Source organism: Neoarius graeffei, chromosome 4 (genome assembly GCF_027579695.1).
Source record: "Neoarius graeffei isolate fNeoGra1 chromosome 4, fNeoGra1.pri, whole genome shotgun sequence".
NCBI classification, from domain to species: Eukaryota; Metazoa; Chordata; class Actinopteri; order Siluriformes; family Ariidae; genus Neoarius; species Neoarius graeffei.
In genome coordinates this window covers 41996517-42021693 of record NC_083572.1, presented here as the reverse complement: position 1 = coordinate 42021693, position 25177 = coordinate 41996517, and the positions used below count along the sequence as shown (strand labels likewise).

At 39.8% G+C, this 25177-nt stretch overlaps 1 protein-coding gene across 1 annotated transcript in view; it reads left to right on the top strand.

Moving 5' to 3' along the window:
* The first annotated feature begins 8968 nt into the window (after window positions 1–8968).
* Window positions 8969–25177, top strand: part of cntn3b (contactin 3b) — a 180095-nt gene continuing 163886 nt past the window's right edge. The window contains exon 1 of the mRNA XM_060919261.1: window positions 8969–9057. The gene's annotated coding sequence lies outside the window, so the exon portion shown is untranslated. The remainder of the gene's footprint in view (window positions 9058–25177) is intronic.

Genomic DNA, 25177 nt, shown 5'->3' with positions numbered 1-25177 from the left:
ACCATTAGCTTGATCAATTCTACAAAAGTCTATTTAAATTCTGAAAACTGTACAAATGTTGTTGTTTTCCACCAAAGAGGCCGGATTAGCCAACGCAGAATAGTGACGTTTGTCTCTTGTTGATGACGTGTAGGTCGCATGAATGCGACCTGTCCGGTCAGACTGCAGTCGCATGTGAAAATATCAGATATGCATCGGATTTAGGACCACATATCCAAGCGGCCTGGGTCGCATGTGAAAAAATCGGATCTGTGTCGTTCAGATTGTCAATAACAAATCGGATACAGGTCGCATATGGGCAAAAAAATCGGATATGGGTCATTTCAGGGTGCAGTCTGAACGTAGTCTTACGCTACGTTCACACTGCAAGGCTTAATGCTCAATTCCAATTTTTTTGTGAAATCCGATTTTTTTGTGAGGTCGTTCACATTAACAAATATATGCGACTTGTATGTGATCCTCAGTATGAACGAAAAGCGACCTAAAAGTGTTCCGCATGCGCATTGCAGGATACGATGACGTCACACGCAGTGAGCATGGCCAGTGTTTACAGAAGTAAAACCGCCCGGTTGCGGTATGACCCATCCAATCTAGCTTGAATAGCTGTATCCCCCCAAATGGAAATCAGCTCCCTAACCTCTGCGTCCTTCCATTGAGAAGATTCAGAACCTTCACAGCCCGAAGCGTCCCTCGCATTGATGTCATGCGCAGGGGTGCAGATACGTTTTTTGAACTGGGGGGGACAAAAAACTGGGGGGGACAAAGCTGCCAGCAAACCAACCCCAACCCCGATATGCCTGTCAAACTTGTGGGTTACCATAGCAACCAAGCTCGAGCTCGCAACCTGTGCAGTCTGCGCAGCTCAACCAACCGGATATCAGTCTTTGTTTTATGTGAGTTGTTGCAACTATGTATACACTGCTGTGCACCTCAATAAACCGAATGGTAATTAGTCTTTTGATTTTTCCGTGAGGTTTGCCTTATGCAAAGAAAGACAGCATAGACGTTTTTTCCTCCCTATAAGTGGGGGGGACCGAACGAGGTGAATTTAAATCTGGGTGGGACGAGTCCCACCCTCTATCTGCGCCCGTGATTATGCGCCATGTTGTTGTAACTTTTTTTGAGAGACCCGCCACCTACTTCAGCGCAGAATAGTGACGTTTGTGGCTTGTTGATGACGTGTAAGTCGGATGAATGCGACCTGGCGGTTCAGACTGAAGTCACATATGAAAAGAGCGGATAGGAATCGGAATTAGGACCACATATCCAAACGGCCTGGGTCGGATTTGAAAAAATCGGATCTGTGTCGTTCATATTGTCAATAAAAGATCGGATACAGGTCACATATGGGCGAAAAGATCGGATTTGAGTCACTTCAGCCTGCAGTGTGAACGTAGCCTTAGAATCAAGGACACGTCCCTCTAAAAGTGGCTAGTGAGTGTAAGTTGACAATGGAAAATTAGTTCTCAATTTGATTATAAACATCAGACACATCAATCTCTCTCTCATCACCTGAGATAAAATTCATCTTATCCATTTCATTGTGGCATTTAAAAGCAAGTTTCATTGTTCTCTTTTCACTCAACTAATTTCTGTTCATGCTTATATCAGAAGGACAATAATCACTGATTAATTCAGTCAGTTTTGTTACCTAAATTTCTTGTTTATCAAGTCCGTTAAATATTTTAAATGGTTGAATTTGTCCAGACGGTGTAAGCTTTCTTCTCTGTTTTGATGCCATAGTAGCATCCCAGACATTTTGACGGATGGGTATGGAATTACAAACTGAATTGCTTAGGTTGATTGTGTTTCTTAAACTACCTTCTTCCCCAAAGTGATATTTTCAGGCAGCAAGCCAAGGCAGGGTTAAATATTAACATGTAATTTAGCAGTTAGATATTAACATATAATTTAATGGTCAGATATTCAAATGTAATTTAATGGATAGATATTAACATGTAATTTGCATGCTATTTTGGTAAAATATTTTTTTTTCTTAAAGTTGAGATGTCAAATTTTATTATTTAAAAAAAAAAAAAATTTGCAATATTTTTGGTCTGCTTTCCAAAACACCCATGTTGCTCTACGGAGCAATTTATTTTCCTTTTTTTCGCAGATCTTTTGTCCCTGCAGCAGTCAGACTCTACAACGGCAGTCACCACTGCTCGCAGCGACCAGTCACCTTAACATTTTGGACTACAGAGATAGCCTCAGTCACTCTTGCATTCTGCACAATTAGTAATTTTACAAGTAATATTTATAATAATAATAATAATTATTATTATTATTATTAGTAGTAGTAGTAGTATTGTTCTTGTTATCTCCTCACTGAACCACCAACTCCATGGCCGATACTTTTAGATAATCATGTTTACATATTCTAGTACTTGTGACTTTGGAACAGTTACATCACAGATCCTTACACTTTTGGCTCTGTCTGTCTGTCTGTCTGTCTGTCTGTTTGTGCATTGTATATTGTTTATATAAATACTTATGTTCCTTTATATTGTGTTCTTCTGTTGTTGTGTATTATCTGATTCTTATTTGATTACCTGCTGCTGCTGTAACACTGAAATTTCCCTTTGTGGGATCAATAAAGTTTCATCTTTTCTTATCTTAAAATTCAGCCACAAAAACATCCACTAGGTTTTCTCAAACTGCCACACAATTAACTTTCTGAGTTAGCTTAGCAGACTTAGCTAATTATCCCAACAGTTATCCATCCATAATCTGTAGCCGCTTATCCTGTCCTACAAGGTTGCAGGCAAGCTGGAGCCTATCCCAGCTGACTATGGGCGAGAGGCGGAATACACCCTGGACAAGTCGCCAAGTCATCGCAGGACTAACACATAGAGACACACAACCATTCACACCTACAGTCAATTTAGAGCCACCAATTAGCCTAACCTCCATAACTGTGGGGGAAACTGGAGCACCTGGAGGAAACCCACGTGGACACGGGGAGAGCATGCAAACTCCACACAGAAAGGCCCTCACCGGCCGCTGGGCTCGAACCCAGGACCTTCTTGCTGTGAGGCGACAGTGCTAACCACGACACCACCGTGCCGCCCCCCAACAGTTATATGTTAAATAAATAGTTTCTCACATAATTTGTAAAATTCTGTGAACACAGTAAATATGTCTGCATATAGAAACCAAATATTGCTAAGTAACTGTCTCAGTTTCCCTGATGCCCTAATATGGCTGAATGACATATACTTTGCACCCAAATAAGTGTTTGGCTTTTTTCTTTCCAAATGATTGTGACTTTTACACCTCCTTGTTATTCAGTAATCAACCAAGGGTGGCTGAGTGATCCTGAACTTGGATTACTGTCTCTATGGGGTTTCTCTGAGCATCCTTTCCATGTCTGTGTGGGGTTTCTCTGGATTGGTAAATTTAAATTGCTCCTAGTGTGAAAGTGTGTAAATGTGTGCACATTGCCCTGTGATCTGGCATCTCATTCAGCATGTTTTCACCACATGGCACTCTTTCGATCCTGACTCAGACCAGGATAAAGCAGTTACTAAAGATGAATGAATGAATAACAAAATAAGTCACATATAGTCCCCCCAGAAATCACTGGAACAGCAAGACCAATTATTTTGTTTTTGCAATACCCTGAAGACATTTGGGTTTGCATGCACTGCATCCAGCAAAGTGCTAGTAGTAGTTTTCTTTGCTTTTTTTTCAGTCAGTGCAGTGTATAAGCCTACATTGCACTGATCTTCAGTAATCATCGAGTCATTAAATGGAGTAGGTTTTAGGGTGAGGATGATGCTATGGCCAGTGAGCTCAAGGGTGACTTGAGGAACAAATATAGCACTATATCCAGCCATCTATTATCTGTAGCCGCTTATCCTGTTCTACAGAGTCGCAGGCAAGCTGGAGCCTATCCCAGCTGACTATGGGCAAGAGGTAGGGTACACCCTGGACAGGTCATCGCAGGGCTGACACAGAGGTGGGGTTTACATTAGACCGTATCCGTCTCGTTTTCGTCGCGGATGCACTGTCCGTGCACATTAAAACACCAGGAAATGACTCCACAGGCGGGACAACTTGAATCCGCCAAGGCCCACGTATTCAACCCAGTTCGTATCTGATCCGGTGCTGTGTAAACATTGAGGATACGAGGATACGCTGTGCTGAGCTCTAGCTGACGTCGTCATTGGACAACGTCACTGTGACATCCACCTTCCTGATTCGCTGGCGTTGGTCATGTGACGTGACTGCTGAAAAACGGCGCGGACTTCCGCCTTGTATCACCTTTCATTAAAGAGTATAAAAGTATGAAAATACTGCAAATACTGATGCAAATACTGCCCATTGTGTAGTTATGATTGTCTTTAGGCTTGCCATCCTTCCACTTGCAAGTGGTAAGTGACTTTCGCATGCCCGATATGCACTGGGATCACACACACAGCGGCTCAGTCCCGAATCACTGCTCGTGCGCTTCACTCGCGCGCTCTGTGAGCTGCGCAGGGCCGGAGTGCGCACCCTCCAGAGGGCACTCGCTGTTCAGGGCGGAGTGATTTGGAGCGCAGGATGCCTGCGGAGCCGAACCGCTAAGGAGGAATTTACACATTGCACATTTACACATTTCAACTTACGTGCCATCTAATTAGTCATGTGATTAGCGTATCCGTGTATTGGCGTTGCTGTGTGCACGCGAATCGTGTATTGGCATTGCTGTGTGCACGCGAATCGTTTTTAAAAACTTTAATCTGATGATCCGCTGATACGGTCTAATGTAAACCCCACCAGAGACAAACAACCATTCACACCTACGATCAATTTAGAGCCACCAATTAACCTAACCTGCATGTCTTTGGACTGTGGGGGAAACCGGAGCAAACCCACGTAGACATGGGAAGAACATGCAAACTCCACACAGAAAGACCCTCGCTGGCCACGAACCCAGGACCTTATATATATATATATATATATATATATATATATATATATATATATATATATATATATATATTGATAGATAATTCTTTTTCAATGTTCCTTACAGCAGTGGAAGAAAAAGAAATTGTTGATATTGTTAGGAAATGTATGAACAAAAAATCTACCGACTGATGATGTTGAAAAATGTTATTGATGGAATATCCAAACCATTCACATATATGTAATTTGTCATTTCTAACTGGCACATTTCCAAACAGAATGAAAACAGCAGAAGTCATTCCTCTGTACAAAACTGGGAGCAAACACCACTTCACAAACTACAGACCTGTCTCACTACTTCCGCAATTCTCCAAAATTCTTGAAAAACTTTTCAATAACCGATTGGATAAATTTATTGACAAACATAATCTACTTAGTGACAGTCAATATGGATTTAGAGCACATAGATCAACATCACTGGCTTTAATAGAATTAGTTGAAGATATCACCGATTCCATAGAGCAGAAAAAACATGCAGTTGGAATATTCATTGATTTAAAGAAAGCATTTGATACAATAAATTATGACATATTAATAAAAAAACTGGAATGATATGGCATCAGGGGTATAGTTTTAAACTGGGTTAAGCTATTTAAGTAACAGGAGACAGTTTGTGAAGCTGGGAGATTGCTCTTCCTCATGTTTGGACATAACTTGTGGTGTTCCCCAGGGGTCAGTGTTAGGACCAAAGTTTTTTATCCTATATATCAACAACATATGTAGTGTATCTAAAGTAATGAAGCTTGTCTTGTTTGCTGACAATACAAATATCCTCTTTTCTGGTGATAATTTAATGGAACTATTGCAGGAGATCACAACAGAAATAAGTAAATCAATAACATGGTTCAACAGTAACAAATTATCATTAAACTTGAACAAATCCAAAGTAATATTATTTGGTAACAACAAAACAAACACACAAATAAATATTCAAATAGATGGGGTTATTATAGAAAGAGTTAAGGAAATCAAATTTCTTGGAACAACTACTGATGAAAAACTCAGCTGGAAACCACATATAAAAAACATACAATCCAAAGTATCAAGAAGTATTGCAATATTAAACAAAGTTAAACAGTTTCTAGATCACAATTCACTCCAGATTCTTTACTGTTTCCTGGTTTCACCTTATTTAAATTACTGTGCAGAGGTATGGGGCAATAATTACAAAAAATACAATACATTCATTATTCATTCTCCAAAAAAGAGCAGTAAGGATTATACACAAGGCTGGTTATCGGGATCATACAAATACATTATTCTTACAGTCAGAAATACTGAAATTTGCAGATTTGGTGGACTATCAAACAGTACAAATATTATTCAAAGCAAACAATAATCAACTACCACATAATATTCAAAAACTGTTCACTGAAAGAGATGGGAGTTATAATTTAAGGGGTTTATTTAAATGTAAAAATTATAGGGTGCGCACAACCAAGAAAAGTTTTTGTATTTCTGTTTGTGGGGTAAAGCAGTGGAGCAGTTTAAATGAGGACCTCAAGGGATGGCCAGACATGAAGCGGTTTAAAAAGATGTACAAAAATTTGATTTTCACAAGGTATAAGGATGAAGGGGATTAATCATAACTGGCTGTTTATTGTGTAAATTTTCTTTTTTTCTTTTTTGAGTCTTCATCTATTTGTTTTGTTTTTATTTTGTTCTCCATTGTGAGTGTGGTATTTGTAGTAAACTTGTGTGTAGACATATGGATATACACATGTAGTTAATTAATTATATGATATAGTCATAGAGAATTGATATCTGAATAGTTGAAGTAATAAGTAATATACAATGTATGTATGTCTGTGTGTGTACACACACACACACATATATATAAAAGGAAGCTCGATAATCAATTTATATTGACTAAAGTAGAGGGGTGGGATTAAATAAGATTTTACTTCAGCCCACTCCTTTTCGGACATGTAAACTCAAAACTGCTTAGTGCGTCCTTGTTTGTATTTTTGTCTTGTTTTCTTTTGTTTTGATTTTGATATATTATTATTACCTATATTATTTAAGGTTTATTTTCTAATTTAGTGGCTTTTTACGTGTTTTTGTTGCAAATGCTGTTTTGTTTTTCTTGTTATCTGCTTATTTATTCATTGTTTGTTTACATGTTTGAAATAAACTATCATAGTGGTGCTTGAAGGTTTGTGAACCCTTTAGAATTTTCTATTTTCTGCAGAAATATGACCTAAAACATCATCAGATTTTCATACAAGTCCTAAAAGTAGATAAAGAGAACCCAGTTAAACAAATGAGACAAAAATATTATACTTGGTCATTTATTTAGTGAGGAAAATGATCCAATATTGCATATCTGTGAGTGGAAAAAGTATGTGAACCTCTCGGATTAGCAGTTAATTTGAAGGTGAAATTAGAGTTGGGTGTTTTCAATCAATGGGACGACAATCAGGTGTGAGTGGGCACCCTGTTTTATTTAAAGAACAGGGATCTATCAAAGTCTGATCTTCACAATGCATGTTTGTGTATCATGGCACGAACTGAGGACCTCAGAAAAAGCGTTGTTGATGCTCATCAGGCAGGAAAAGGTTATAAAACCATCTCTAAAGAGTTTGGACTCCACCAATCCACAGTCAGACAGATTGTGTACAAATGGAGGAAATTCAAGACCACTGTTACCCTCCCCAGGAGTGGTCGACCAACAAAGATCACTCCAAGAGCAAGGCATGTAATAGTCGACGAGGTCACAAAGGACCCCAGGGTAACTTCTAAGCAACTGAAGGCCTCTTTCACATTGGCAACTAAAGTTGGTTAATGTTCATGAGTCCACCATCAGGAGAACACTGAACAACAATGGTGTTCATGGCAGGGTTGCAAGGAGAAAGCCACTGCTCTCCAAAAAGAACATTGCTGCTTGTCTGCATTTTGCTCAAAATCATGTGTACAAGCCAGAAGGCTATTGGAAAAATCTTTTGTAGATGGATGAGACCAAAATAGAACTTTTTGGTTTAAATGAGAAGTTTAAACAGTTTTCATGTGAGGAAACCCAACAACATCCCATAGTTGAAGCTGTTCTGTACGGAGGAACGGGCTAAAATTCCTCCAAGCCGGTGTGCAGGACTGATCAACAGTTACCGCAAACGTTTAGTTGCAGTTATTGCAGGTCATATTTATGCAGAAATATAGAAAATTCTAAAGGGTTCACAAACTTTCAAGCACCACTATATATATATATATATATATATATATATATATATATATATATATATATATATATATATATAATGGAGCATTAACCTGTCAACACTCATTACAATAGCTTACGACAAGACGGTATTAACAACAGACACACTATAATTTTTTTTTTTTTTTTTTTAACATACCTATTGCTTCCCGACACGGTTATCCTTATGACACGCCCATTGCCGGAGGTGCAGCTGTACCTAATGCTGCACTAAGAAACAAACTCAGTTATAAAAGAAAGAAAGGCAGTGGTACTGAATTGCTCAGTTTCATTTCAATAATACTGTCATATTATGGGTTCATGTTTTTGTCTGTTTTTATTCTATACCAATGGGCAATGGTAGAAATGCAATATTGTATTATTCTTTGTGCAGATTAGGATAATTTCAGGCACCTTTTCTTTCCTCCAGCAGCCATTAGGTAGGTTATTTACTTCCATATTTACTGATGCTCTTTTGCACAGCAGTGACAGTAAGAGTCTTTCTTTCCTATAGCCTACTGTTATTTCTCTCTTCTTCATTTATCCTCTGCCTTCTCGTCGTCTTGAACACTTTTCCCCCTTTTCATGCAGAGAGAGAGAGAGAGAGAGAGAGCGCAGCGCGCAGTTGGTGGACTCATTGCAGAGGACAGCACACGAGAGAGCATCATCTCGGTGACACGGAATTAATAGCGTTTTCTAGCTTTATCAACGTGTGTGTGTGTGTGTGTGTGTGTGTGTGCATGTGCGTGTGTGTGTGTTTCACACTATGAAAGCACGAGCTGTGAGGAATGATGTTTAAAAGCGCTCTCCAAGCGGGTTCCGTCCCATACGTGCAGAGGAATACCAAGCAATAACGCATTCTCAGAAATTGATGAAGAGGAGGAAAAAAAAACACCTCACACATTTAGCTGGTACGTATTAAACTTGGTTTGCCTTATTCATTAGCTATTTCATGTTGGCATAGCCTAATGCATGCGCACCATCTGGTCAGTTCTGCACTGCATGTAGGCTGCTTTTATCAGCCGTCCTTAATTCCATCATACTAATTTATACTAATCAGGATTCAACAAACCTGATTAATACTGTAGCTATACTAATACCATGTACAAACTGAAGTAGTGCTGAATCATTTAGTATTTGTGTTATTTTGGACTGCTGAATATCCTGTTAAAGTTCCAGTGTCCACCTTTAGGACTAAATGTTTTCCTAGCATCATTTAGAAAAGTAGTACGAGTGTTTCTCATTCACACAACATAATGGTCAGGGCTGAAGGAGCATCTACGCTGCTGGACACACACGGGCACACTGTTAACGTCCATTCAACACTGTAGCTTGTAATTCCCCCTCGAAAAAGTTATTTCAGAATTGAGATGTTGATTGAACTGTCATGCTGAACACTCCTGTCCCATATGTTCTGATTTCTGGCTTTTTTCCCCATCACCATACCATTATAAATAAGGAAATTAAACACTGTTGCGGGAGCAGGATGCTGATGCTGTGTGTGTGTTCAGTGTGGTCATCTGGGTGTTGAACTGCAAATGCAGCCCAGTGTGTACACGTGAGCACTCTCGGTTCAAGTCGCTTAGATACAGTACATACAAACCAATAGGATAAGAGTATGCCTGTCACCTTTGAGTCTTTTGAATCCTCCATGGATCTGAGTGATCAGGCATACTATCATACCTGGGCTCTAATGATCCCTAGAAGCATTGCGAAGATCAGTGGAATTGGGAGAGGAAAAAAGAGAATAGCCTCAGGAGGTATAGAAAGAGAGACAGAGGAGGTAAAGAGGAAAGCATGGAAGGGAAGAAGGAATAAAGAAAGGAATGGACAAAAAAAAAGTTTATGCAACCAAGATTAAAATGTGATATTGGTAATGCTTGGCACTACTAATATTATTAACTTTGCTCACAAGACATTTTATTCTGAGATAGTGTGGATACCATGAGCATTTTCATGATACTGAGCAAACCCATTGTTTCATACAGTAATGGAAAGAAAGCTAATATGACATTAAAATAATGTGTTTAGAAATGCAGTACCAGTCGGGCAGCACAGTGGTGTAGCACTGTCGCCTCACAGCAAGAAGGTCCTAGGTTCGAGCCCAGTGGCAGGCCATTATAAATAAGGCCTTTCTGTGTGGAGTTTGGATGTTCTCCCTGTGTCTGCGTGGGTTTCCTCTGGGTGCTCTGGTTTCCCCCACAGTCCAAAGACATGCAGGTTAGGCTAATTGGTGGTTCTAAATTGACTGTCGGTGTGAATGGTTGTTTGTCTCTATGTGTCAGCCCTGCAATTATCTGGCGACTTGTCTAGGGTGTACCCTGCATCTCACCCATAGTCAGCTGAGATAGGCTCCAGCTTGCCTGCGACCCTGCACAGGATAAGTGGTTATGGGTAATGGATAGATGTTTGATCTCAAATGCATTAAGAAGGCATGGAATTGTACTAATTAACTTTTGATGAGACACACCTGTTAATTGAAAAGCATTCCAGGTGACTACCTTATGAAGCTGGTTAAGATAATGCCAACAGTGTACACAGCGTCATCAAGGTAAACGCTGGCTACTTTGAAGAATTTAAAATATGAAACATTTTTTTAACATTTATTTTTTTGCTTACGACATAATTCCATATATGTTTCATATGTTATTTCATAGGGGCAGCACAGTGGTGTAGTGGTTAGCACTGTTGCCTCACAGCAAAAAGGTTCTGGGTTTGAGCCCCGTGGCCGACGGGCCTTTCTGTGTGGAGTTTGCATGTTCTCGTGTCTGCGTGGGTTTACTCTGGATGCTTCGTTTTCCCCCACAGTCCAAAGACATGCCGGTTAGGTTAACTGGTGGGTCTAAATGGACCAGGAGTGTGAATGGTTGTTTGTCTCTACTATGTGTCAGCCCTGTGATGATCTGATGACTTGTCCAGGGTGTACCCTGCCTCTTGCCCATAGTCAGCTGGTATAGGCTCCAGCTTGCCCGCAACCCTGCACAGGATAAGCAGTTACGGATGATGGATGGATGTTATTTCATAGTTTTGATGCCTTCAATATTGTTCTACAATGTAGGAAACAGTCAAAATACAGATAAACCTATGAATGAGTAGGGTTGTACAAATGTTTGACTGGTACTGCATTTAATTTTCCCTTTTATAAGACATTGAATAGCGATATTATTAAAAGCATAGTTTTTGTACGTTTACTACAATGTGGTGCTACTCTTTTTTGTTTTTTTGTTTTTCCTGGCAATCTACCAAACTCTAATGTAAATTTTGTAATATCTATCGGTTATTGTGAAAATGCCATATTGTCCACCTTTGTGTGATACTCATCATATTATATACAACACATATTGACTGTGGCTGAGTTATGATTGCTAACCTGTGTGGTTTGTGACCCTTCTTGAAGATGGCCCTGACCCTTGGTTTGTTAAATCTGCTTTAAATCTTCATGCAGAAAAATCGATATTGCCATCACTCTCTTCATGTGTGTCAATCCACCTGATAGAGGGCAAGAAAGAAGCAACTACGAATCTAAGAAAGTGAGTGAAATCGAGAAAGAAGGGCAGAAAGAGAGGGTTTAAAAAAGGAGGAGCAACAAGGTGAATGATATGGATATATAGAAACTGAAGGGGGACAAAGTGGGAGAGAGCAGATCAAAAATAGGAAGCACTGAGAAAATGAGTGAAAAGAGACATAGAAAGTGATAGCAAGATAAATACAGATAGAGATAAACAGCAGGGCTAGATGATATTGAAATGTTGTGGTCTATACACATCTCATCTCCCATCATGCAATTTTCACAAGAGGCCGCTTTCCTCGTATTCATGTTTATTTATAGGTGCATCTGGAATGCTTGGCTTATCTCATTTTGTAGCTAACAAGCACAGCCAAATTAGAGGTGAGAACATTGGGGAAGAGCAGTATACAGAATTCTGTTTAAACATGCCAGAACAGTGCTGAACTCTCATCTTCTGAGACTGTTAAAGCCTGAGTATCTCATCTCTGCTGCTATATGAGGGTGAACATGAGAGCTATGTTTATACACTTAATAAAATATTGGATTGTGATCTTATGATTTATTAAACTTGATGTCAATTTCACTTTCTCTCACCACTCATTTTACTCTGGTTCTCTATTTGAACCTTTTATTATTATTATTATTATTATTATTATTATTATTATTATTATTATTATTCCTCTCAAATTTCAATTTACAATAGGTTCTGAGACCATAATGAAAATCCGGGATATTTATTTATTTATTTATTTATTTTCATTTAAAATTGGAAATAAGCAGAAAGTTTTAGAATTTTGAAATATTTAAACAATGAAAGTAAATGTTCAATATATTGAATATTTAACATTCAAGATTCTGCACTATTTCTAGGTCCACTATTAAGAACTGTTGATATTTCATATGATAATAACAACCAAGGCCAAATTGTATATGGTTAATATTTACAATTCATTGGTAATTCATTGTGAAATCCTCTCTCTCTCTCTCTCTCTCTCTCTCTCTCTCTCTCTCTTTGTGTAATTCCCTTGGTGATGGTTGGAGCTTAAGGGACGAGGCCTGTTTGATGGACTGGGGGAAATAGGGCAGAGTGATGATGGGTTTGTGGAATGGCTCACTGGCCACTGCCTCCCCTCTCTGTTAAGTGCACTTACTCCCCTGGCCCTGCCACTTATCCTCAGGATTCACCCTTACATTTTATCGGCACTAATAAGGGCCCCCTGGAATTTCGATCACTCTCCACTTCACTGTTCTCTCCCTGAGCTTTTGTTAGGTGCTATATGAAAGAAACATATAATCTGGTAAGGGGTTGTATTACATGAGGAATGCATTTTGATTGCCTACTTCCTTTTATATAAAGCACTCATAATAAACTACATTTTTGAACTTTTTTGGGCGCAGTGTTCAGAGGTAGTTTTTCCATGGTGTGAATATTGATTGTCCATTTTATCTGAGGCTGTTGGCAAAGCCAGTGCAATCTGTTGTGGCTTTCGACTCTTATCTCAGTTAAGAGTGTAAATGAATAGTCATTTATCATTTCATCAGCCAGCTGACCATCTGAAAATCTTTTTGAATCTGAGTGTGTATCATGGTATTAACTGAGAACTGATTAAAAAAAAAGCTTCATATTTTCACTGAGGCTTATCTGCTCATTTACTTAATAATTTGCAGAATGTGTACATCCATGTGCCTTATACAAAAAATAGTACAATTTATGGGTCAGCAAACTCAGCACATTAACCTGTCAGGGAGCCTAAATTACAATTTTGCCCTGCATTGAAGAATTGGAAAAAAAATTACACGCCCATTACAACACATGAGACGATTAAGTAATACATTTTTCCCCACTGCTTCCCGACACAGTTATTCTCATGACACGCCCATTACTGGAGGGTGCAGTTATACCTAATGCAGTATTGAGAAAGAAACTCTATTAAATGAATGCCATCAGTGCTCAGGTTTCCTTTTGGTAATGCTGCTGTATTGTTGAATAATGTTGTATGTTTGGTGTGCTTGCATTGTACATCTTAACTGAGATTTGATTAAGGCCACATGATTCATAGGTTCGAAAAGAATGAAAAGTAGAATCAGAGTGGTGCTTTGTGCCCTAACATTCACACTTTACAGAGAATCAGAAGAAATGTAAATATTCTTCTGCTACAGAGTTATACAGTTTGATAAGTGAAAATGACACATATGCTGCAATTTCCTCCCATGTTTTTTTTAATAGTATATATATCCATCCATTATCTGTAGCCACTTATCCTGTCCTACAGGATCGCAGGTAAGCTGGAGCCTATCCCAGCTGACTATGGGCGAGAGGCAGGGTACACCCTGGACAAGTCGCCAGGTCATCGCAGGGCTGACACATAGACACAGACAACCATTCACACCTATGGTCAATTTAGAACCACCAATTGGCCTAACCTGCATGCCTTTGGAGGAAACTGGAGCACCCGGAGGAAACCCACACGGACAGCATGCAAACTCCACACGGAAAGGCCCTCGCTGGCTTCGAACCCAGGACCTTCTTGTTGTGAGGCAACAGTGCTAACCACTACATGAATGTCATGGTAATTTGGGGCTGTTAATGATTTCCTTGAACTGTTCTTTTTCCAGGGTGGAATCATTGTACATCATACACCTTTAATTACTTCAAAAAACAAGAATTGAGTGCACAAGTTTGAATTTATTTTGAATTTTCTCTCACCCACACAGGGTCAAAATTATACATACAGGCTCAAATATATACATACACCCCCACTAATATTTGGTTAAATGTCCCTTAGCAAGCTGCACCTCGACCAGACACTTTTGGTAGCCATCAACAAGCTTGTGGCATAATTCTGGCTGGATATTTAACCACTCTTATTGGCAGAATTGGTAGAGTTAATTTAAATTGGTTGGTTTCCTGGCACGGACCCGGCTTTTAAGAGTAGTCCACAAATTTTCAATAGGGTTGAGGTCGGGGCTTTGGGAAGACCATTCCAGAAGCTTAATATTAGCCTGCTTTATTCATTCCAAAACCAGTTTTGATGTGTGTTTGGGATCATTGACCTGTTGGAACACCCAATTGTGTCCAAGTTTCAACCATCTAGCTGTTGATTTGAGGTGAAGTTGAAGAATTTGGAGGTAGTTCTCCTTCTTCATTATTCCATCCACTTTGTGCAATGCACCAATACCACTGGCAGTAAAACAGCCTCAGAGCATGATGCTACCACTACCGTGCTTGACAGTTGGTGTAGTGTTCTTAGATTTAAAAGCCTCACCTTTACTCCTCCAAACATACAGTACCTCTTGCCATTGTGGTCAAATAGCTCAGTCTTTGTCTCGTCTGACCATAAAACTTTTCTCCAGAAGGCATTTGGCTTGTCCATGTATACAGCTGCAAATTTCAGTCGAGCTTGAAGGTGTTGATTTTGGAGCAGGGGCTTCCTTCTTGGTCGGCACCCTTTCAGTCCAAGGTGATATAAGACTTGCTTCACTATAGACAGTCAGTGCATTTACATGCACATCCAAATCGAGCTACTGTCGGTAATTGAGCTAAGGGTCCCAGCAGGGGTGCCAGAGAAATCCAATCCTACATGCACACAAGGAAATCGAGCTATTATGTGAGGTACATTGTGCACCCGAGCCACAGGTGGCGCTACACGCCCCATCGTGTTGGTACACTTCCGGTTGTCGTCATGAAGAAGAGGAGTGATTTCCACTTTACATTCACACCACATGTCATTGCCACCTGTTGGCTACAAACTGTCCTGCGCAGACCACTGTTTTGCAAGACAACTTATTTTGCACAATTGTATATTTTTTTAAAGTCCATTTTTTGCTTACAATTTAACTTATGTCTTAATAAACACACAAAAAGTTCAATTGTTTTTGTTTTTTGTCTCCTTGTTCCTCCTGACCTCTTCTGCTGCTCGCTACTACTACTGTTGTAATGCCGACCGAGGCTGTTGTGTTTCCCGCTTGTGGTCTCGTCACTCGTCACTTCCGGAAGGGAAGTAAGTAGCTCGACTACGTAGCTCGATAGGGTTACATGCACTAAGTAGCTCGGCTACAATCGCATAATCTAGGTCGTGTAGCTCGATTATGAGAAATCCAGTTCGTTTCGATTTCAGCCCAGCTAAGGTGTATCCATGGCATTTAGAACTTCGATTTCAGTCGAGCTACGGCAGAAATTCGATTTTCTCTATGTGCATGTAAACGCACTCAGTGACGCTGGTGTTCCAGCAGTTTCCAGTTCATGGCAGGCTTGAGCCTTGGTGGTTCCTGGGTTGTTCCTGAACATCCTAACCAAGTTCCTCTCATCTGAGGGTGACAGTTTGGGTCTTTTTCCAGACCTTGCCAACGTGGTGACACATCCGAATAACTTGTACTTACACACAATTGTTTGAACTTATGATCTTGGAATCTGCAGTTCTTTAGAAATGGCTCCAAGAGACCTTCCCAACTTGTGTAAATCTACAATTCTCCTTCTTAGATCTTCACTAAGTTCCTTGGACTTTCCCATGGTTCTGAGTATTGGTCAATCCAGTGAGTGCTATCAAACAAATCCTTTTTATGCTGCCAAAGAGAAACTACAAGTTGTAGTCAATCATGATCACTAATGAGAAGTTAATAGGCCTTGGCCTTGTCAAGTTAAAAGACATTGTAGACCCTTCAGCACCACTTATTAACATATTTAAGTTAATGGATGTATATATTTGAGCCTGTATGTATAATTTTGAACCTGTGCGGATTAAAGAAAATTCAAAGTAAATTCAAACTTGTGCACTCAATTCTTGTTTTTTGAAGTAATTAAAGATGTATGTTGTACAATGATTCCACCCTGGAAAAAGAACAGTTCAAGGAAATAATTAACAGCCCAAAATTACCATGACATTCATGCCCATGATGAGTGTATGTAAACATCTGACCACAACTTATATATATATATATATATATATATATATATATATATATATATATATATACACAACCCCGATTCCAAAAAAGTTGGGACAAAATACAAATTGTAAATAAAAACGGAATGCAATGATGTGAAAGTTTCAAAATTCCATATTTTATTCAGAATAGAACATAGATGACATATCAAATGTTTAAACTGAGAAAAAGTATCATTTAAAGAGAAAAATTAGGTGATTTTAAATTTCATGACAACAACACATCTCAAATAAGTTGGGACAAGGCCATGTTTACCACTGTGAGACATCCCCTTTTCTCTTTACAACAGTCTGTAAACATCTGGGGACTGAGGAGACAAGTTGCTCAAGTTTAGGGATAGGAATGTTAACCCATTCTTGTTTAATGTAGGATTCTAGTTGCTCAACTGTCTTAGGTCTTTTTGGTCATATCTTCCGTTGTATGATGCACCAAATGTTTTCTATGGGTGAAAGATCTGGACTGCAGGCTGGCCAGTTCAGTACCCGGACCCTTCTTCTACGCAGCCATGATGCTGTAATTGATGCAGTATGTGGTTTGGCATTGTCATGTTGGAAAATGCAAGGTCTTCCCTGAAATAGACGTCATCTGGATGGGAGCATATGTTGCTCTAGAACCTGGATATACCTTTCAGCATTGATGGTGTCTTTCCAGATGTGTAAGCTGCCCATGCCACATGCGCTAATGCAACGCCGTACCATCAGAGATGCAGGCTTCTGAACTGAGCGCTGATAACAACTTGGGTCGTCCTTCTCCTCTTTAGTCCGAATGACACAGTGTCCCTGATTTCCATAAAGAACTACAAAATTTGATTCGTCTGACCACAGAACAGTTTTCCACTTTGCCACAGTCCATTTTAAATGAGCCTTGGCCCAGAGAAGACGTCTGTGCTTCTGGATCATGTTTAGATACGGCTTCTTCTTTGAACTATAGAGTTTTAGCTGGCAACGGCGGATGGCACGGTGAATTGTATTCACAGATAATGTTCTCTGGAAATATTCCTGAGCCCATTTTGTGATTTCCAATACAGAAGCATGCCTGTATGTGATGCAGTGCCATCTAAGGGCCCGAAGATCACGGGCACCCAGTATGGTTTTCCGGGCTTGACCCTTACGCACAGAGATTCTTCCAGATTCTCTGAATCTCTTGATGATGTTATGCACTGTAGATGATGATATGTTCAAACTCTTTGCAATTTTACACTGTCGAACTCCTTTCTGATATTGCTCCACTATTTCTCGGCGCAGAATTAGGGGGATTGTTGATCCTCTTCCCATTTTTACTTCTGAGAGCCGCTGCCACTCCAAGATGCTCTTTTTATACCCAGTCATGTTAATGACCTATTGCCAATTGACCTAATGAGTTGCAATTTGGTCCTCCAGCTGTTCCTTTTTTGTACCTTTAACTTTTCCAGCCTCTTATTGCCCCTGTCCCAACTTTTTTTTAGATGTGTTGCTGTCATGAAATTTCAAATGAGCCAATATTTGGCATGAAATTTCAAAATGTCTCACTTTCGACATTTGATATGTTGTCTATGTTCTATTGTGAATACAGTATCAGTTTTTGAGATTTGTAAATTATTGCATTCTGTTTTTATTTACAATTTGTACTTTGTCCCAACTTTTTTGGAATTGGGGTTTATATATATATATATATATATATATATATATACACTCACCGGCCACTTTATTAGGAACACCCACCTGCTCTTTTATGCAGTTATCGAATCAGCCGATCCCTTTGACAGCAGCACGATGCATAAAATCACGCAGATACAAATCAAGCGCTTCAGTTAATGTTCACTTCAAACATCAGAATGGGAAAAACTGTGATCTCAAAGTGTGACTTTCTTTCGCTGTGGCACGGGTGTTGGTTTGAGCCAGATGGGCTGGTTTGAGTATTTCAGAAACTGCCGGGGTATCTCCTGGGGTTTTCACACACAACAGTCTCTAGAGTTTACACAGAATGGTGCATAAAACAAAAAAACATTGAGTGAGCGACAGTTCTGTGGGTGGAAACAAACGCCTTGTTGATAAGGGAGGTAAAAGGAAAATGAGCCAGATTGGTTCTAGGAAGGACATAGTAACTCGTAGCAACTCTTTACAACCATAGTGAGCAGAAAAGCATCTCAGCATGCAACAGCAGAAAACCACATTGGGTTCCAATCCTGCCAGCCAAGAAGAACAAGTTCCTATTAAAGTGGCCAGTGAGTGTGTATATATATATATATATATATATATATATATATATATATATATATATATATCCATTATCTGTAGCTGCTTATCCTGTTCTATAGGGTCGCAGGCAAACTGGAGTCTATCCCAGCTGACTATGGGCAAGAGGCGGGGTACACCCTGGACAAGTCGCCAGGTTATCGCAGGGCTGACACAGAGACAAACAACCATTCACACTCACACCTACAGTCAATTTAGAGCTACCAGTTAACCTAACTTGCATGTCTTTGGACTGTGGGGAAACTGGAGCACCCAGAGGAAATCCATGCAGACACGCAACATGCAAACTCCACACAGAAAGGCCCTCTCCGGCCGCTGGGCTCGAACCCAGGACCTTCTTGCCGTGAGGCGACAGTGCTAACCACTACATCACTGTGTGTGTGTATATATATATATATATATATATATTTTTTTTTTTTTTTTAATGAAATGTCAACTTTAGTCTTCTTTACTCAAGTGTAAACAAGTGTTGCCAGGCAAAACAAACCTCACCTGGCAGCACTTATTTTATACCTATAATGGTAATATTTGTCAATCATCAGTTGTCAGGTTATAGTCCTATGAAAATTCATGACCTTGAGTTTGACATTTCAAAGTCATTCAAGGTCAAAGGTCTTGGTGGTAACTGAAAGCCCATATGGCACTTCCTATAAGTTGATAATGGTAAATATCTGTCTACCATCAACCGTTTTCAAGTTACAGCCCTCTGAAAATCTGTGACCTTGAGTTTGACCTTTCAAGGTCACTCATGGTCAAAGATCTTGGTGCCAAATGAAAGGCCCTATGGGAGTTCCTATATGCTCATAATAGTAAACATCTGTCTATCAGCAACCGTTGTTCAGTTATAATGAAAAATGTGTTATTTTGACCTTTCCGGTGACCTTGACCTTCACCTTGACCCGATTACCCCCAAAATTTAATCAGGTAATATACAGACCATTGCCCATCTAACCTGAAAATTTGAAGTCAATCGGTGCAACTATCTAGACACTAGATTGTTAACAGACAGATACACAAACAAACAAACAAACCGCACTGATTACAAAACCTCGCCCCACCGACTCCATTGCGGGTGAGGTAAACATTGCAAAATGTAATAAATATTATTTATTGATATTTTAGAATATTAGGTATTTGCATTTGAGCTGGCTTTGCTAAATTGCCATGGGTGTAAATCAATGTGTGTGTGTATGTGTGTGCGTGTGTGTGTGTTTGCGCTGGTGGTGTGGGGGCTTGCAACGGATTGACATCCCATTCAGAGTGGTTTCCTGCCTCGCATCATAAGTGATAGGCTTAGGACCGACCACGACCCAAGCCAGAATAAAGCGCTTACTGAAGATGAATGCATGCAGACAGTTCATTAACAGTTTTGCTCAAAGATTACAAACATCCACATTCTCATTTCAGTGCTTGCACTACACCAGCTTTGACTGATAGACTTGAATCGATAATACTATAGGACACTATGCTATCTTTTTTTCCCCTGGGATTATATGTGCAACATAGTTACGATTATATTTTCTTATTCTTGCTTCACGTAGCCTCTGGTCTGGAGATGCCATGGTCAACACATAGAATGATAGACGAGCAATTACTTAAATGATTTCAGTGCTGCCTCGCTGCATCAAAACAAGAAGAACACAAAAATATATTCTGAGCACATTAATTCCACTACACACTGTAATGGGCTGTTCTTGTAGACTTCTAACCATTAAATGCCAAGCAATTTATGTGCACCATTTTTTTTTTAATGAGTTCATATGCCGTATGAGAGCATTTACACAGACTAATCTGTTAAGTCATACATATATTTCAGCATAGAGCATTACATTGAAGTTGTAAACTGCACAATACAGATTAGATTCTTGTATCATTCATCTCTGCCTGAGGCCTGTAGGTTTGTGTGAGAGTTGTAGATAGGCTTTGTCTGTGTCTGGCCAGAATACTCATCCAGAAGCATCTGCTCTATTAACTGCAGAATCAAATGGCAAGCATATTCAATCCCGGCATCAGATGTTGACTGAGCTTGAACACATTTCTGTTTGATAATGCTACATTAATATAATGTAGCACATTTATGCTTCAGTGCATTTTAAAAAGCAGACGGTGCAGGCAATATACACACCACTTATTACCAGTTGCATTTCCTGCACTGGCAAATTAATTGTTCGTTTTTTGTTTTTTCTTTATCAGATAAGTGGCTCTTGGACAAGTATGTGTCCCATGATTTACCTTGGCAGGGTTCATTACATAACACTATTACAGAGGTGAAGCCTGACCACCTCATTATGTTTGTAAATGCAGTGTTGAGCCTATCATTCTGCTTCTCAAAATCCAGTAATAGCACACTATTCGTATGAAGACATATGAGAGATTGGTTGTAATTACAGTGAATGACAGTGCACAGTTTGTAACTTTTTACTCATAAACATTCAGAATGAAACTCTCTAGTTTGCCTTCCTGACAGGCTATTACCAACCTTATCCTTGCACTGTTGGAATTAGGGCTAAAACATACATCGCAGTTACTCCACAGTCACACATACATCATTGCTATTATTTTTAAAGGACCCTCTAAACTAAATTACTTAACCCAAGGTGACCCTCATCACTGCTGAAGAATCATAACTACACTATAGACAGAGAAAAGATATAAGAAAAACTGTAATGGGCAGCTTTTGTTTTGACAGAGTGTATGAACCAATCAAAATAATACTAAAAAAAACCCTCTAAACTTCTATTTATAACTTGAACATTTCCTAATTCCACAGGTCACTTTATACTATTGCACTTTATAATATTTTTGCTGCTGCATAATTTAATTTAATACACTTCATATTTAATTCTGTGTTGAGCCAAACTGCAACGAAATTTAGTTTGGTGTACACTTGTTGCATACTGAATGACAATAAAGGTTGTCTATGTCTAAGTCTAGGTCTAAAATGAACCAGCCTCCGTGCAGTTCAGACTGTCAGAACTAGCTATCCTTACCAAAATCACCGGGACTCACCTTATCTGCAATGTTTATATCAATACCACCGGCTATGTTTACTTGCAAAGATTGTCTCCAATCTGAATGAATTATTTCTGATTGCAAATTTTTAATGAAATGCTTATATGTATCTTGTAATGGACACTCTGCAGCCAGTTTCAGTCTATTTGCCTGTTATATGTAATCCAATCCAAAGTTACACACACATACAGTGTGGTTTAGTATCAAAGTTGCAATAACAATAGAAAGTGTCCAGAACAGTGAGAAGAGTCCAGTTAGCTTGCTCTGCTTTTTAATCATGCTGCTTGTGTTTTATGAGTTTTAAATTACAGCAAAATATCATTGAAGTCTGATGATTAAACAAGCCCCAAGAGTGTCTTTGTGACCACAGTAAAGTTCACATCTCATCTCATCTCATTATCTCTAGCTGCTTTATCCTGTTTTACAGGGTCGCAGGCAAGCTGGAGCCTATCCCAGCTGACTACGGGCGAAAGGCGGGGTACATCCTGGACAAGTCACCAGGTCATCACAGGGCTGACACATAGACACAGACAACCATTCACACTCACACCTATGGTCAATTTAGAGTCACCAGTTAAAGATCTGATGACATGTTTTTGACATCTTTGGCGATGTTTTATAACATAAAAAGTAATTCCCGATGATCCATATATTAATTCACGAAGGCGCCTATTTTACAAGTTATGATAAAAAACGCGGCTATTTGGGCAAATTTGACGGGGTTGCAGCACCCAGGAGACGAAAGAGGAGGAGGGGCTATATGACGTCATCAAAAGAATCTTCCTCCTCACTTACCAGTTTGTTGTTGATGTGACAGGTGTTCAGTTTGTCATTATTAGTATTATTATTATACATTATATATATATATATATATATATATATATATATATATATATATATATATATATATATATATATGTGTGTGTGTGTGTGTGTGTGTGTGTGTGTGTTATTATGCCTTCGCGTTGTGTTGCCGGCTTTTACTCCAAAACCCACAAGGATGGGGTAAGTTTATTCAAGTTTCCCAGAGATCCCGAGGTGCATGCGAAGTGGGTGAAGCAAGTCAGGCGCACTCGTGACAAGTGGGAGCCCTCACCAACATAGCAAACACTGAGGGAAAGCTAACTTAGCCAGAGAAGTAGGCTACAGATTGTCATTTGCTTACGCTGATGTAGGTTATCAAATATTTTGCTTCATTCAAGGATAAAACTAAGAAGCCATAAACTAGAAGACGTGCCTGCCAATATTATCCTAAATGTATCACGGATCAGGCATAGTCGTAAGCTTATTATGTTAGCCATTTTCATGCTCCATTAGGAACTATGTATTCAGTGTAGCATACGGCTTACATGATAGAAGCAGTGTTTACACATGCAAGACAACAATACACAATATTAAAATATTGATTCCGTAACATTTTGAACAAATACGGGTTGACCTACCAATCCTTGTTATCCAACCTTGTGGTGTTCGTCAATGCTGGGCTGTCTGCCTGTCCGCTGTCCATCTCGGAGTTGGAGTCGCTCTCAGATTAGTGCACAGTAACAGGTTCAAACCTGTACGGTTGGATGCACCCATGTTCGTCATCACTAGATTCTTCCGATCTATCCCACTCACAACACAATTCTAGACTCCCAGAAGAGGAAGAGCTAGCACTAGAGAGTTCACCGGCATTTTCATGCGCCATTTCCATTGAGTAGAACCAGAGTAGAACAGCCAGTGAACCGCAGCGTGTTCTTCCGCTGACGTCACAGCATGGCTGCGAGCCACGGACCCAGTTTTCTTGCGCTGTACAATTAAAAGTTGGATATTCACATAACAACAGCTTCTTTTCACGTAATTATAACAGAAATCTAACATGTTTGCCATGTTGTATAGTTTTTTTTAAGAAATTGCATAGAGTCATGTTTCGTGTCATCAGGTCTTTAACCTAACCTGCATGTCTTTGGACTATGGGGGAAACCGGAGCGCCCAGAGGAAACCCACACGGACACGGGGAGAACATGCAAACTCCACACAGAAAGGCCCTCGCCGGCCACGGGGCTCGTACCCGGACCTTCTCGCTGTGAGGTGACAGCGCTAACCACTACACCACCGTGCCGCCCTTAAAGTTCACATCTCATCTCATCTCATTATCTCTAGCCGCTTTATCCTGTCCTACAGGGTCGCAGGCAAGCTGGAGCCTATCCCAGCTGACTACGGGTGAAAAGCGGGGTACACCCTGGACAAGTCGCCAGGTCATCACAGGGCTGACACATAGACACAGACAACCATTCACACTCACATTCACACCTACGGTCAATTTAGAGTCACCAGTTAACCTAACCTGCATGTCTTTGGACTGTGGGGGAAACCGGAGCACCCGGAGGAAACCCACGCGGACACGGGGAGAACATGCAAACTCCGCACAGAAAGGCCCTTGCCGGCCACGGGGCTCGAACCCGGACCTTCTTGCTGTGAGGCGACAGCGCTAACCACTACACCATAAAGTTCACATATGGGGGGAAAAAATCATATTTGCCTAACATTCTGGAAAAAGGATGCTTTAGTTGTTAAAAAATGCTACAAAATACACATATTATCCACTGCTCTATTGCCAACATTAAAAGACATTATTTAGGAAAGACTGCACAAGAAATATAGCTTTTATTAAAATTTTCCCCCTTTTTAATGTGTGCAAGTTCTGCATCCTCACTGAATGGCTGGCAAATATTAAATGCTAAGCCAACTTTACTGAGGTCAATTTGCATCCTGCATCTGCCTCAAAATATAAGTTTGACATTCTCCCAGACCACAGACATCCTTCTGACGTCCTCAGATGTCCCCATGCCCATTCAGACTCACAATTCTTTTCAATTTATTCAAATCTGTAACATGAATGGTTTTCTTACAGGATCATTTTATTACACCAGGTGCACATCAAGGCCCGGACGCATAGGCATAGAAAGCACATGCAGATTTTACAAAGGTTTACTCACCTATTATTCCTCTATTTAAGAGATTCTTAAAATGATTACCCAACTCATTGGGTGTACATTTATTTTGGAATGCCCTAAATTGTTTTTTGTACTCCGATTGAGGTGCATAAATAAAACTTTTATTATTATTATTATTATTATTATTATTATTACAAATGTAGCTAGCAACAGCAATGGAAAGATTCTGCTAATTCTCTTGTCCGCTCCCTGTATGAAAGTAATCCAGTATGAGAGTAAATCCAGTGGAAAAATATGTCTCCAACCTGTCTCCAAAGACACCAGCCAAATCCTCCCAAAGGCAATTACATCAGGAGCTCACAAGGTCTGCAAAGTGTACGCCAACCTACCCCATGAC